The 13,233-nt window shown below is 37.4% G+C and overlaps 1 protein-coding gene across 4 annotated transcripts in view; it reads left to right on the top strand.

Moving 5' to 3' along the window:
- The window catches only part of PTPRK (protein tyrosine phosphatase receptor type K), a 502,788-nt gene that overhangs the window by 120,797 nt on the left and 368,758 nt on the right, over nt 1-13,233 (top strand). The gene's annotated exons all lie outside the window — the stretch shown is intronic.

Raw genomic sequence — 13,233 nt, 5'->3', positions numbered from 1 at the left:
TTCTTTTGGCTGATCTAATAAAGAGACAAGAGAAACTAAACAAATTTAATATATGCATGCATATGGGAATTCTACATACATGAGGGTCAGAGACCCCACGTGCAGGAGAGGTTCAGAGGTAGAAAAGGAACAAGGGTGTTGAAGACATCCTGAGCTAAGGATGAAGTAAGGTGCCTTGGGGGCTTCAAAAGGTCATTGCTGCCCTGGCTGGTTTGGCTCAGCTGTTGGAGCGTCAGCATGCAGACCAATGAGTCTCGGGTTCGATTCCGTTCAAGGGCATGTACCTCGGTTGTGGTTCATCCTCGGCCCTGGTTGGTGTCCTGTGGGAGGCAGCCAGTGGATGTGTCTCTGTCACATCTATATTTCTCTCCCTTCCTCTCTCGCACTCTATCTGAAGATAAATAGAAAAATATCCTCGGGAGAGGATTAAAAAATAAAAGGACATTGCCAGAAGCTAAGAAGAGCTGATGCTTAGTAAATAGAAGTTTGTCCTGTCCCATAGATAGGTCAAAAGGGGTTATCTCTGATAATCTTGCATTATAGGCAACTTCTGAGTAGCTAAGGAATGGGCAGAAGACCCCCCTGACCCTGATCCTGCAGCTAAATTTGCCTTTAGTGCATAGCAATCTGCATACCACAAAGGCACATTTGGGGTGACTCCTTTTGGACCCCCACAATAAAATATAATAATATTGAACAATGTAATATATTAGTATATTGTATAATAATAAATAATCATGAATTTAATATATAATTAAATGTAATTGATGGGCTGATTACCTATTGCTAATAATTTCAGTTTTAAAATATTTTTTTAGTATTTTGACTATAATTACTTTAAAATACTTTAATCTTTATGACTTTTCTAAACTCAGAAAAGCTTCTCTACACTGCGTGTGAAGTTTAGATAATGAGATTTTTAGACATAGCCAATGGAAACGAAAATGTCAATTCTGGTGGCTGAACGTGCTAAATGATATGATATGAAAAAAACCAAACAGTGGAAACATCAATGAACAACAACACACCATGCGTACACAAAGAAAACAAAACTAAAGTCTAGGTGTTACTTTTGCAAAGTATGGTTTATAGATGAATCTAGTAAATACATCCTTTGGGAAGTTTTTAATTGGCTCACCTGGTGGTGTGTTCTTGGAGAGTAGGGCGAAGTGAATCTGCTCTCTGTTCTAAATTGTCACTTTCCCTGGCTGAGCAGGCAAATGGTTATTTGTGAAGCTGAACCGAGCCATCATTTTCCTTTGCGAGGAATAAATTGGTGCTAGGTGGCTGACACCCTTGCTTCTCATGGCTGACCCCTGTGTTGTCAGCAGACCCACTTAGGTTTGTGCAGAGGTCTGTATTTTTCCTTCAAAGGTACATAACCTTGTTTTCCTGGTGCATGTTAATTAAAGAAACTCCTGTAATATTTCGCCTGAGTTTTCTCTGTGGTATATTTAGACTGATTGTTTTTTTATATAAAATTAAAAGAGGTGGGCTTGGATGCACACATTCTGACTGTTGATCATCAGAGAATAATCAGAAATATGTTGATTTATGGAAATGTTACCATTGTTAATTACCAACTGAAGACGGGTAATGAATAGTTGAAGAGATACAGCTCAGATGACCTTGTTGGCTCACCTTTGATGAGCAGCTTAATAGGTGGTTACAGTACAGGATGATATGCACAGAAAATGAAAGTATTTGAAATTCAGCCACATCTTCCAATTAGTGGGACATTAAGTCATTAATCATGCAGAGGAGGAAAAAAGGTCACGGCCACTTTATTTTTGCCAAATGTGACTTGTGTTTAGTCTTCAAGAATGTGAAAGAAAGCACCCATGTGTATAGTCTTCTTTTATTGGTCTCTTTTTACAAAATATACTCTTTTTTTCTTATTTACCTCTAAATTGCTCGCTGAACATTATCTGTTCATAAATTGGAAAAAAAAGGAGACACTTAGATTTATCATTAAAATTTAATGAATGATCCATTTATTTTCAAATGCATTGTCAAGCATGCTTCCATTTTACATTTATTTAAAAACACACACACAGAAAACCCCTCAAATATATGGCAATCCTAAAGTCTGATGTAGACTTGTTATTGAACTATTGAACTCTCTATAAAGTACTTGGGCCTTGTTAATTGACTTCATTTTATTGACCTTTTTGGACTGGTAGAATAGAAGGGGGGAAGAACGGGGTCAATAAATAGATTAGAATAAAAGAACAATGAAGATGGGCAGAAGAGAAAAGAAGAAAGTTATGTGTCCTCACTTGAAGACATAATGCCATCAATGTCGGCTCACAATGCTGTGTCAGCAGTTCCGACCCCCCACAGGTGACAGCGAGGGTAGCCAAAAGGCGTGCCATGAATCTTTAAGATAGCAAGCAAAAGGATGAGTGTATCCGAACGGCTGAAAAACACAGAACTTGGGAGAACATGCCCAACTTTGTCATCAAGTAAACGCAAATTGAAACCACAGGAGAAACTGCTACATCCTCAGCAGAAAATGTCCATCAAACTTTCAAGTGCTGGCGAGCGTGCGGGGCAGGTGGCGCTCGGGTCCAGTGATGGTCACAGTATGAATCTATACAGCAAATCCGTTCTGTCACACACACCCAGCAGAACTGAGTGCACATTTTCCAAAAGACAGTTGCAAGAATATTTACAGCACCTGTATTCGTGATAGTCCCAAACTGAAAATAATCCAACTGTCTGTCAGCAGTGCAATGGATAAACATTGATATGGCCAAATAACGGAGTATTACACCACAGTGTAAATTATATGAAGTTCACAAACATTATCTTGAAGGAAATAAACTAGACAAAAGGGTGTGTACTGTATTTTATTTATGTAAATTTCAAAAACAGGCAAAACTAATTGATGCAATTTGAAGTCAGGGTATTGTTGACCTGATGAGGGCTGGCAGGGGAGGGGGGTGGTTAGTACTTAGAAGGTGACCGGCCAGAAGGTAGGTAACTTCTGGATGCCAGTAATATTCTATTTCTTGATCTGGATGGTACTTGCACACTTATGCTCAAGTTGTGCAAAAACACTGAGCTGTACAATTGTGAGTTGTGTACTTTTCCGTGTGTGTCTTGTTTATAAAAAATTGATGGCAATAAAGTGGAATAAAACCAGTGCTTACAGGTATGCTATAGAACTAAACTTAATAACATGTTAGAGATTTGAATAAAAGATATGTAACAGGAGACCTTAAATTGAAACAAACCCTTTTTTCCACCAATCTGCCCTCCCACCCCCCAAAGATACTACTTTTTTTGTTTTTGTTTTTTTAACATCTCAGAACTTTTAAATGTTTAGACAGTTTTCTTTCCACTTATCCACTTCCCAAACTCTTATCCATTCTTACGATGTCTAGTTGAGTTTCACTGGCTTCGGGAACGTTTTCCCGACTGAGAACTCATATATTCCTTCTGTCCTCAATCCAAACAAGCTCCCAGTATACTTTGTACTTATTTCAATTGCAGCTGTTATAGTATCATTATGTAAGTCCTTCTCTCTACTAAACTAAAATGTCCTCATGAACATAAACTATATCTTTCATTTCCCAGGACACTATTTCATTTTACTCAGACAAAAATATCAACTTATATAATGTGGTTTAACATAGTTTGGTCAAGTGTTAAACCAAAATGGTTTTTCTCTTGTTAGAAAATTAATTGAAGAAAAAATTTCCCCATTTCCCAAGCATAATGTTCAGTTCAAAATTTAATGTAATTATAAGACCTTTATATATTATTAATAGTTGGCTTTTGCCATATAAATTGTTTCACCTGTTTATCTTGGATATAATTTTAAATGTTATTAATACTACCAAGAAGAAGCTCCCTTTATGATCTCTCTCTCTCTCTCTCTCTCTCTCTCTCTCTCTGTCTCTCTGTTCATCTTCTCTTTGTCAAGTTCATTTCAGTCTTTTCCTCAGAAGTCTGGTGTATATACAAACAAAGCCTCAGAGAATGAGAGATGTTGCATGGAACTAAAAATTGTTTTTCATCTTGAATACATCTGTGTGCATGACCTTGTTTGTCAGACATTCTTCTATTCTTATGACCTCATGAAACGAATTCATCGGACCATTTTGTTATATGTTGTCTTACATCTGAGAGTAGGTATTGTGATTGACATCTCAATACATTTATCTTCTACTGTAATTATAACTGCTTTTTCTTTTTAACAGGTTTTTGTCAAATGACTAATTGAATTTTAGTCTAGAGTCTCTAGAGGACCTGTTTGACAGTCAAGTTATGACTACATTGTATCCCTCTTTCAATCTGGTACAATTTACTGAAAATAATACAAATCACCATACAGAGTTTCTTCTGTAAAATGTACACACACGCTGTATGGGTGGTTATAAAAAAACAGCCTGCTACCATTAAATGAATCTGAAGATTGAAGTAAGAAACCATCCATTCCCCCTCTGACATAAAAAAGTGAGGTGCAATTCAATAGTTTAAGGCCTTACGGTACCCCAGTTCTGCCCCCATGTCAAGCCCCCAAACTAAAGTGTAGAGAACCAATGGAATTACACATCAAAGGATGGGAAATGAACAACGCTGTTAAGAAATGTCCCTTTAGATTAAAATGTTTAGAACTGAGTATCCTCTTTTAGATTTTTATCTCAGAGTTATTAGCCAGTGTTAAAATAAGGCTTGCCTTCTTCAAATATTTATTTGAAGAGATGAAATGTGTTATGTATTCAGTGGGGAGCACGCACATGTCACATGACTTCTGTGCCTGGCTTTCTTCTGATAGGATGATGTAGTAAAGTCAAATGAAACTTTGGGGTCTACAATTATATTCATATGATAATATTTTTTAAATAACACAATTTCAGCTAAGTTTTCTATGTCTTCATTTTACAAGAGAAGACTTAGAATGTGGTAAACAATATTATGTGTGCAATGTGTCACATTTTAATATCTCTGAGAATTAATTTCAAGGGAGTGTGTGTGTGTGTGTGCGTGGCTTACCATTTCTAACCTATAGTTAATTTGGGAATCTTAATCACTCATTAAAATGAGTAGATCACTCTGTGTATTATTTTCATCACTCTGTTACAGACAATATAAGGCATCTATTTCTACAAGGTCATAACTGCTAAAATTTTACATATTAGAACTAACAGAATTATTTGACAGCCAATCGACCAGAGGCAAACATGGCAGAGAGTGGAAGAATACATTTCTGTGCATATAGTGTTGGTAAAGAGATATTGAATTGGAGGATTATGGCTAGTGCTATTTGTGTTAGAGGATCGAGCTAATCAGGTCACAATATTGCTTTGTTGTTTTTTTTTGTCATCTCGTTACTGTTGTCTGTTAAAATGGCCAAAGAGAGTGTGTGTGTGCATCTGTGTGGCTGTCCTGAGGGGAATGACAGATGGCTGGCAGGGAGGAGAAGAAGGGAGAGGAGATGAGCAGGAGAGAGGGGAAGTCGTAGTGGGTACAGGTGTTAGATTCTAAGACGGTGGCAGGGCCCGAAAATCTCCGTGTGAAGCTGGAAGGCTGCATCATTCCATTGATTTCCGATTGTGTTCTTTTAAAGAACAAAATTCATTTTTTGAAAGCAATATTTCTGAATGGTAAATATGTAAAATCAGTGAAATTTTGGAGATGAGTAGAGTGGATAACTTCCTTTAAGCTACCCAGGAAGAGGATTTGAACTTGGGTCTTTCTGTCTGATATCAGCCCCGTCCTGCTTTATAATTGCCGTGAACTGACACATTGCCTTGACTTAATTCACTGTATACCCAGCTATATAAATTTAATTCACGGTGATTTTCTCCTTTATATAAAACATTATTTCTTTTCTAAATAGAAAAGCTTTAAAATGACTGCCTCTTCAGCGTCCCTTGAAGTGGAGTCTCAGATTTGCTGTTTTTGGGATTTCTGCTCTGCTTCAGTTTCCTCCAAGATCTCCTCCCCCGAGGGCGGTGCTCTGTCCTTCCTTTGATTTACCTGTCCGCTATTTTTAGTTTTTTGATGAACACTTACCGCATGTCTGTCTAAGCAAACCTTTAGGAACACATATATTATCTGGTGTCTCATTAGAGCCTGGAAGATAGAAGAAAAATTCGTGGACTGAAGGACTCAGACGAAAGTTGAGGGTTTGGGAGTAATTTGAAGACTTTGTTTACCATGGGGTATTTTAGGTCTGGAATTATGGGCTTGTTTCACGGTGTTCTTCCGAACCACGTTGCCATGTGTCTGCTGGTGCTTTAACCCTTGGCACAGAGAGGACTGCTTACACATTTGAGGGGCTTATTAAATCCAGTGGGAGCTGGAGGCAATGCGGGGTCAGAGAGCGAAAGACAGCAGTGGACCAGGTACAAGGTGAGCCCCTCAGGAAGGCTGGTTTTTAATGGAAGGAACATTACCCTTGTTGGACATGAAGGCGGCATGAAGAATGTGTAAGTTGCAGCGGACAGAGCCGGCATGCTGAGACAGGAGTATTGTCCTGATATTTCAGGTACATAATATATCTAAGTAGATATGTCCCAATAAATCTTAGGGGAAAAGACAGCCTGCTATTAGAAAAAGAAAAATAGATATTGGTGTCAGTGCTGGAGAACTTGCAACTTGCTAAATGAATTAGGGATAAGCATACAGAGTAATTTCAAAGCCTACGTAGTCACCTTTAACATGTACCTTAAAATCAATACATAGTCCAAAGAAACAAAATTACTTTTCCTTGTGGGGATTGTGAGGGAAAGTAGAGTTATGACCTTATACTTTTCTTCTCCAAAAATAAACTTGCCTCGTGATGGCTACTTAACTCTCTTAAACACTTAGTTTGAAAACTTATTATATTTTAAATACAAGAAGACTGCCAGGAAAAACAAAATATACACAAAAGCAGTGAAAGGAAAGTGATTACATTAGAAATTATTTTAAAATACGTGATGTAGCCCTTGCCAGGTGGCTCAGTTGGTGGAGTGTTGTTTTGTACACCAAAGGTTGCAGGTTCGATTCTCAGTGGGAGTGCATGGGGGAGGCAACAGTCTGATGTTTCTCTCACATCAATATTTCTCTCTGTCTCTCCCTCACACTAGAAAACCAATAAAAACATATCCTTTGGTGAGGATTTTAAAAAAATGTGATCTTAATTATTTCATATAGTTAATGTGAAAAATATAGAGCTATGCTTATATGTTTAATTATCATTACATAAAAAATGCTTTAAAAATCTAGAAAGAGTGTCAACTTTCAAATCTAAACTTTCTGCTGAGAGTAGTGTGGTATGTTTACAGGCCTCTTCTCCCTCCACTAAAGAGGGAATTATCAATTGAGACATATTTTTCAACAAAGAGTGAACGTTTTACATATTTAGAGCACAGGACAACTTGGAAATGCTGATAGCATCATGAAATCTTCTCCTTACGAACATAGAACATGAAATATTCTGGCTTTGGCCAGTTTGGCTCAGCAGTTAGAGCATCAGGCTATGGACCAGGGGGTCTTGGGTTCATTCCCAGTCAAGGACATATACCGCGGTTGCAGGTTCGATCCTGGCCCTAGTCGGGGTCATGCATGAGGCAACCAATAGATGTGTCTCTCTCACATCTATGTTTCTCTCTCTCTCTCTCTCTCCCCCCCTCCCTCCCTCTCTAAAAAAAAAAATCAATGGAAAAATATCCTCAATGAGGATTAACAACAAAAATGGTACACTGACTTGCTTCTTGCAGTTTATGAGAATAAAATCAAAGAGGACAATTTCACAAATTTTATCGAGTTGATTACATATTTCTGTACCTTCTCCGGTACCCCCAGTTTTTATGTAGTTGGTGAATTAAATGGGAAAATGCATATGCAAATTTGCTTATTCAAAAGTTGTGTTTTGAGTGTGTGATTCTTACCCTAGCGGAGTTAGGCTTATTGGAGATATACATGTTTTTCTGGCCTTCTGTCTGATCCCAGGGATTTTTTATATGTCATTTCACTTCATTCTCATCAAAGCACCAGAGGTATGTGTTACCTCATGCTGTGGGTGAGGGAACCCGAGTCCAGCGAGGTTAAGCAAGTTGCCTCAGGTTTCTTGTCTTGGGAAAGTCAAGGTTAGGAATGCAAGTCTACAGAAATCTGGGCACAAGGTCTGACTTTTGAACCCTGTATGAACAAGTATAAGCTGAGATCCTTTTTAGAGGCGGCAGCAAGAAGCTGAGGGTGGACTTGGAAGTGTGGGGAAAGTTCTCTCCTGCCTTCTCCAGCTGTAGTGATGGGAAGCCCAGCTCACAGCCTGTGACCTTCGGGGAAGCTGCTTTCACAGAGTCGGCTCCAGCATTCGCCAGGTGGCTCGTCGATGTCCTCGAGGATCCTGGTTCTTCTGTCTCTGCTTCTCCATTTGCTAGGTCATCTTTTTACCTCAGGCCGTGTCCCCTGCAGCCGTTCTAAGTATTATATTCAGACATTGCAGAAATAGGTTATCTCTTCATTATGTCTGTTTTGTTTGTTTGTTTTAAATAAGAATCTTTTTTTTTTTTTTTTTTGGTACATGCCCCTAGTGGAACCGAACCCGGGACTCTCTGGTCTGCAGGCCAACGCTCCAACCGCTGAGCCAAACCAGCCAGGGCAGGATCTTTTCTCAGGTTACAATCAACAGATTTATATTCTTGTGTAATTGGCCCAAGTCATGTCACATATCCATGCCTAAACCATCAGTGTTGGGGAGAATGAGACAGGGTTGGCTGCTCCTTCAAGTCCCACCCTCCGGCCCCTGTGGAGCTGAGGCTGAGGTTTCTCTTGATGCACAGGACCAAGCAGAGGGAACTGGGACAGGCGGGGGGTGGATGTTAGTTAAACAACAATGCCTGTTGCAGAAAGATTTGACACACACTCGTGCATAGATCCGGAGGTAGGAGAGTCTGGAATCTGTGGATTTGAAGAGCAGACAAAGCCATCGTTAGAAGGGTGGCATTGTGTGCGCTAATGCTTGTCAGCCTAGTGTCAGTTTCCCCTCAATTTCAAAGCACTTTCGAGGTCTGTTGAAAGTCGGAAATCTTCCTTCCTTAATACAGTTATTTTACTTTCTAACTGCAATTGTTACTGTTGAGAATTTTTGTATTCTCTCTTGTTTTCCTCCTGAGTTTTATGGCACAGAAGAAATAAGATAATATACTTTATAAAAAAGTCAAAACCCAAAAATGAGTCAAGTGTTACATATGTGGATGATACATGCTAAAGGTATATTTAATTTATTAATGAGGGAGCCAGGAGGGTGGTAAGGCTGGTTCAAAAGGTGATAGGAACAAGGGAAGCATTTATAGCCACTGAAAGGAAGAATATTGGAATAAGATTCCCAGCTTTATATTAAATAGATTAATGAAAGTAAAATGAAAACCTGTGAGGTTATCTTGACTACTAGATAAAAATCACTTGCTTCTGTACTAGACAAAATTTATTTGCGTTATTCTCATAGAAGTATCATTTGTATTGCCATGGATTTTTTTCCCCCCAAATGAACATCTTCTCTCACAGATTTATAAAGTATCTTAACAATAACTCGCCACTCTGGCAAAGGTACATACTCTTAAAGAATTAGCTGATCCTTGGGTAAAGGATTTTGAGTTATTCTTTTGCCTAGTTCCAAATTCTGAATCCTCTCACCCCTAACGGTTCCCCTTATGATGATAAATAACCTCGAAGGATTATTCATGTTAAAAACAACCAAAAAAGACGGTTTCGTTTTGTTTTGCTCTGACTCATTTACACAGGGACTACAAGAAGAATTTATTTACAAATATAAGCCTTGTAGTAGGATCAAAATACCTAGTGCCATACGGTGTTCACCAACTAATAAGGGCAGAAAATTAACCTCTGTTTGGAGATTTCATTAGAAATCTAGGATGGTGTTTTAAATAGCTTCTATTCTAATGCACGTTAAAAAATTTTCTTTTTCTATTCAGAAGCTTAGAAATTAAACTCAAATTATTTGTCTCCACGAGGTATGACGCGAAGCATCTATACAAAGTAGGTGAATTCAAATAGGTGAACCCTTTCATGTCTTCCAAATCAGTGGAGATTCCTAGCCTGTCAGGAATTGACCTCCTCTCATGCTGGTGCCTAAGCACTTGACCACGGAACAGACCCGATTCCTGCAGAGTTTTATAGGTATTGGCCCACACAGAAGGACAGGCTTTGCCCCTTTGAAAGGCTTACACTTACATTTCAGTAAAAGTTGATCTTAAATGTAACATTCCGTAAAATTCAGTTTGGTCACACAGGTTGATTTATCCAATTATATTCTGGGTATAAAGAAGGACAGATTCTTCTAGTAGTTATCCTGTTAGCTGTTTTGTCATTAAAAGTAACAAAAAAGAAATACATCCTTAAATTCTGAGGGGTCAGCGGGAACCAGGTATCGTTGAAGTTCCTGTGGATTAGAGATCAAGAGGAATGAAGAGCTTCATCATAATACCAATCAGAAAGTAAAACGTTAAAAAACTAACATTTTCCAAACAAAGACTTCCAATTATAGTTCCCTCATCATTCATTATAATGTGTGGTCTCTTGCCCGGCTGGTGTGGCTCAGTGGATTTAGCATCGTCCCATGGACTGAGAGGTCCTGGTTCAATTCCCAGTCAGGGCACATGGCCTGGTTTGCGGGTTCGATCCCCAGTAGGGGGTGTGCAGGAGGCGGCCTATCCATGTTTCTCTCTCACATAAATGTTTCTATCTCTCTTCTCCCTCTCCCTTCCTCACTCTCTAAAAAAAAAAAAGTCAATTAAAAAAACATTGGCGGTCTTGCAGTCTGTTTCAGGAGGTCAGCAGCCCTGGGAGTCCTGCCTGTGTCCTGGTACAGTCTGGCTGATGTAAATGACATCAGCCCAAAGCCTGTAACCCCCAGGCCAGTCCTTGAAGACAACAGAGTTAGAAGTACCTGGTTCAGTCCTTTCTACTGCGTGTCATTAGTTAAGGACCTAAAGTCTGGACTCCGTAGCTTATAGCAGAGCCTTCAGGCCAAGTATGAGAGGAATGCGGAAAGGACTTGCTGATAAGACTGAAGGGCTGTGATTAATGTATTGTCTTAACCAGCAATATCTAAGTGGAGAAAAGTCCTCTCTCAGGTTGCTGGACTTAACTAATTCATAAGGATTTAGTCACTGTTTCCCTTTGAGGGTAAGTCTAAATGAACAGTGAAGATTTTAACAAATCTCAGGTTTCTCCTGTAACTTACTTTATCTTGGGCCCATATTTTATTTTAATTACATTTATGTGAAGAAAATTAATTCACGGAAGATTGACCTTTTCTGATCTGAAGCTCTTCCTATGAACCTTTGCAGTGATGTTGAGTTAGTTAATATATACAGAGCATACCAAACAAACGTAATCATTTTTAGTTTTCTTAGTCTCATAAATAAGGGAACAAATATTTGTAGTTGTCCAAAGCCCTATAGAAAACTCTGCGGTTTATAAAAAGCGACTTTTCGAAATTTTTATTTTTCTGCATTTGGAGTCTTATCTGGCAGGTGAGTCAAAACAGTTATTGCATGAGATTGATCACTTGACTAAGATAGTAGCCTAGATGCCTGAGAACAAGAAATATCAGTATTTTAATGTAACTAATAGTCATGCTTATAATGGTAGTGTTATATTAATTACGATTAATATTTAGCATTTAAAAATAAAATAGCAGGAGGTAACACAATTATAAGAAAACTTAGCTCTTCCACAAGTAGTAAAGTTATGTTTTTAATAATAAAAACCATAATAAAAATAAACTTAATGCACACAAAAAAATTATTCTGGAGAAATACGGAATCTCTGCTGAAATTAAACAGGTAAGGAATGGAGTTTACAACTTCTTAAGAGGAGATTGAAGTTACTGAGATCAATTTGTTATTTTTAACAGAAAGAAAACATAATTCCAGTCTGGCATTGATGTAATGTTTGACAGTAAAAGATTTTTAAAATTTACAAAAATGCCTATTAATAATGAGCCATTATAATGAGTTTTAACATAGTTCATTGCTTATTTTCAAAACTTGTTATTTGCAGGGATTATACTCTGAGATAAATTTCTGCAAATTTGGTACAATTTTTTATATCCATCGAAGTGTTATTTTGACAAATTTCTATTATATTCTGAAATAATCATACTTCTCCTACCCACCCACCCCCCTCTACTTTTAAGTCAAAATTACTCTCCTTTCCCTAGTCATCATTTGGTTTCCAAACTGCTTGCACTTTCGTCTTCATTAAATGGGGGGAAATGTGTTAGCTTGTTAAACACAGTGCCCAGCTCGTTAGCTAAAATGTAACTAAAACACAGCATACATGTCTGTTTTCAAAGTAGGTGATAAAATCTTTAAAACATTTTCCCCTGATCCAAACAATTAATATTAATCTAAATAATCAAATTTATTAGAGTTGCTTTGTATGGAATACATTGCTTTGTATTCATTATATATTACTCATATACCATTTGTAGTCACTGAGAGCTTTTTAAAATATTTACACAATTCTTATGTTTTACTAACAGTTTGAATGCAACTCACAACTCTTTCTGTGACTAGTTTTATTTATATACTATATTAAGTTCTTGAATCATAAGTAAAAATACTTTCTCAGAAAAAAATATTGGCCAAAATCTTTGGATTGAGAGGTATCTCTGGTAAGTGGGGTATTAAATACAAAAAATTATTCTATTTATTAAAATGTTAACAAGGGAAATATTTTGTAGAATATGCCTGTGTATGAAATGTATCAATTAGAAGTTCACTTGATACCAGCTGCCAAGACAAAGTTATTCTTCAATGAGTAATTTTTTAAAAAGGAAAAAAGTTAATTTGAAATTCCATATTTACTTGCTGATAAGTACCAAGCCTATTAGGACATGACTATACTTCCTAAATTAGTAGCTACTACAATAGATAGATTATTCTTCTGAAATGTTTAAGAAATAAATAAATGTTTAAGAAATAAATGCTACTGTTGGTAGCATTTGGACATTTTATTTGTCTTACGGATGTGGGGCTGTAATCTACTCTATACGAGGTTAAAAAAATAACAGAATTTTTAAAAGATAAAATTTTGTTTAAACTATAACAGGCTTGTATATGTAAAGCTTACTACTGATTTTGATATAGCACTCTGTGGCTTATAACTGATATCTATAACGATGCTAAAGGATGTGCTAGTGTTCATAAAATGACATTGTTCTTGAAAGCAGAGTGAAGAGACTAATACTTAAAATTAAGACTA

The sequence above is a fragment of the Molossus molossus genome, unplaced genomic scaffold (genome assembly GCF_014108415.1).
Source record: "Molossus molossus isolate mMolMol1 unplaced genomic scaffold, mMolMol1.p scaffold_m16_p_8, whole genome shotgun sequence".
Lineage (NCBI taxonomy): Eukaryota > Metazoa > Chordata > Mammalia > Chiroptera > Molossidae > Molossus > Molossus molossus.
Note: the sequence above shows the minus strand (reverse complement) of the source record. Positions and strands in the feature narration are given on the sequence as shown.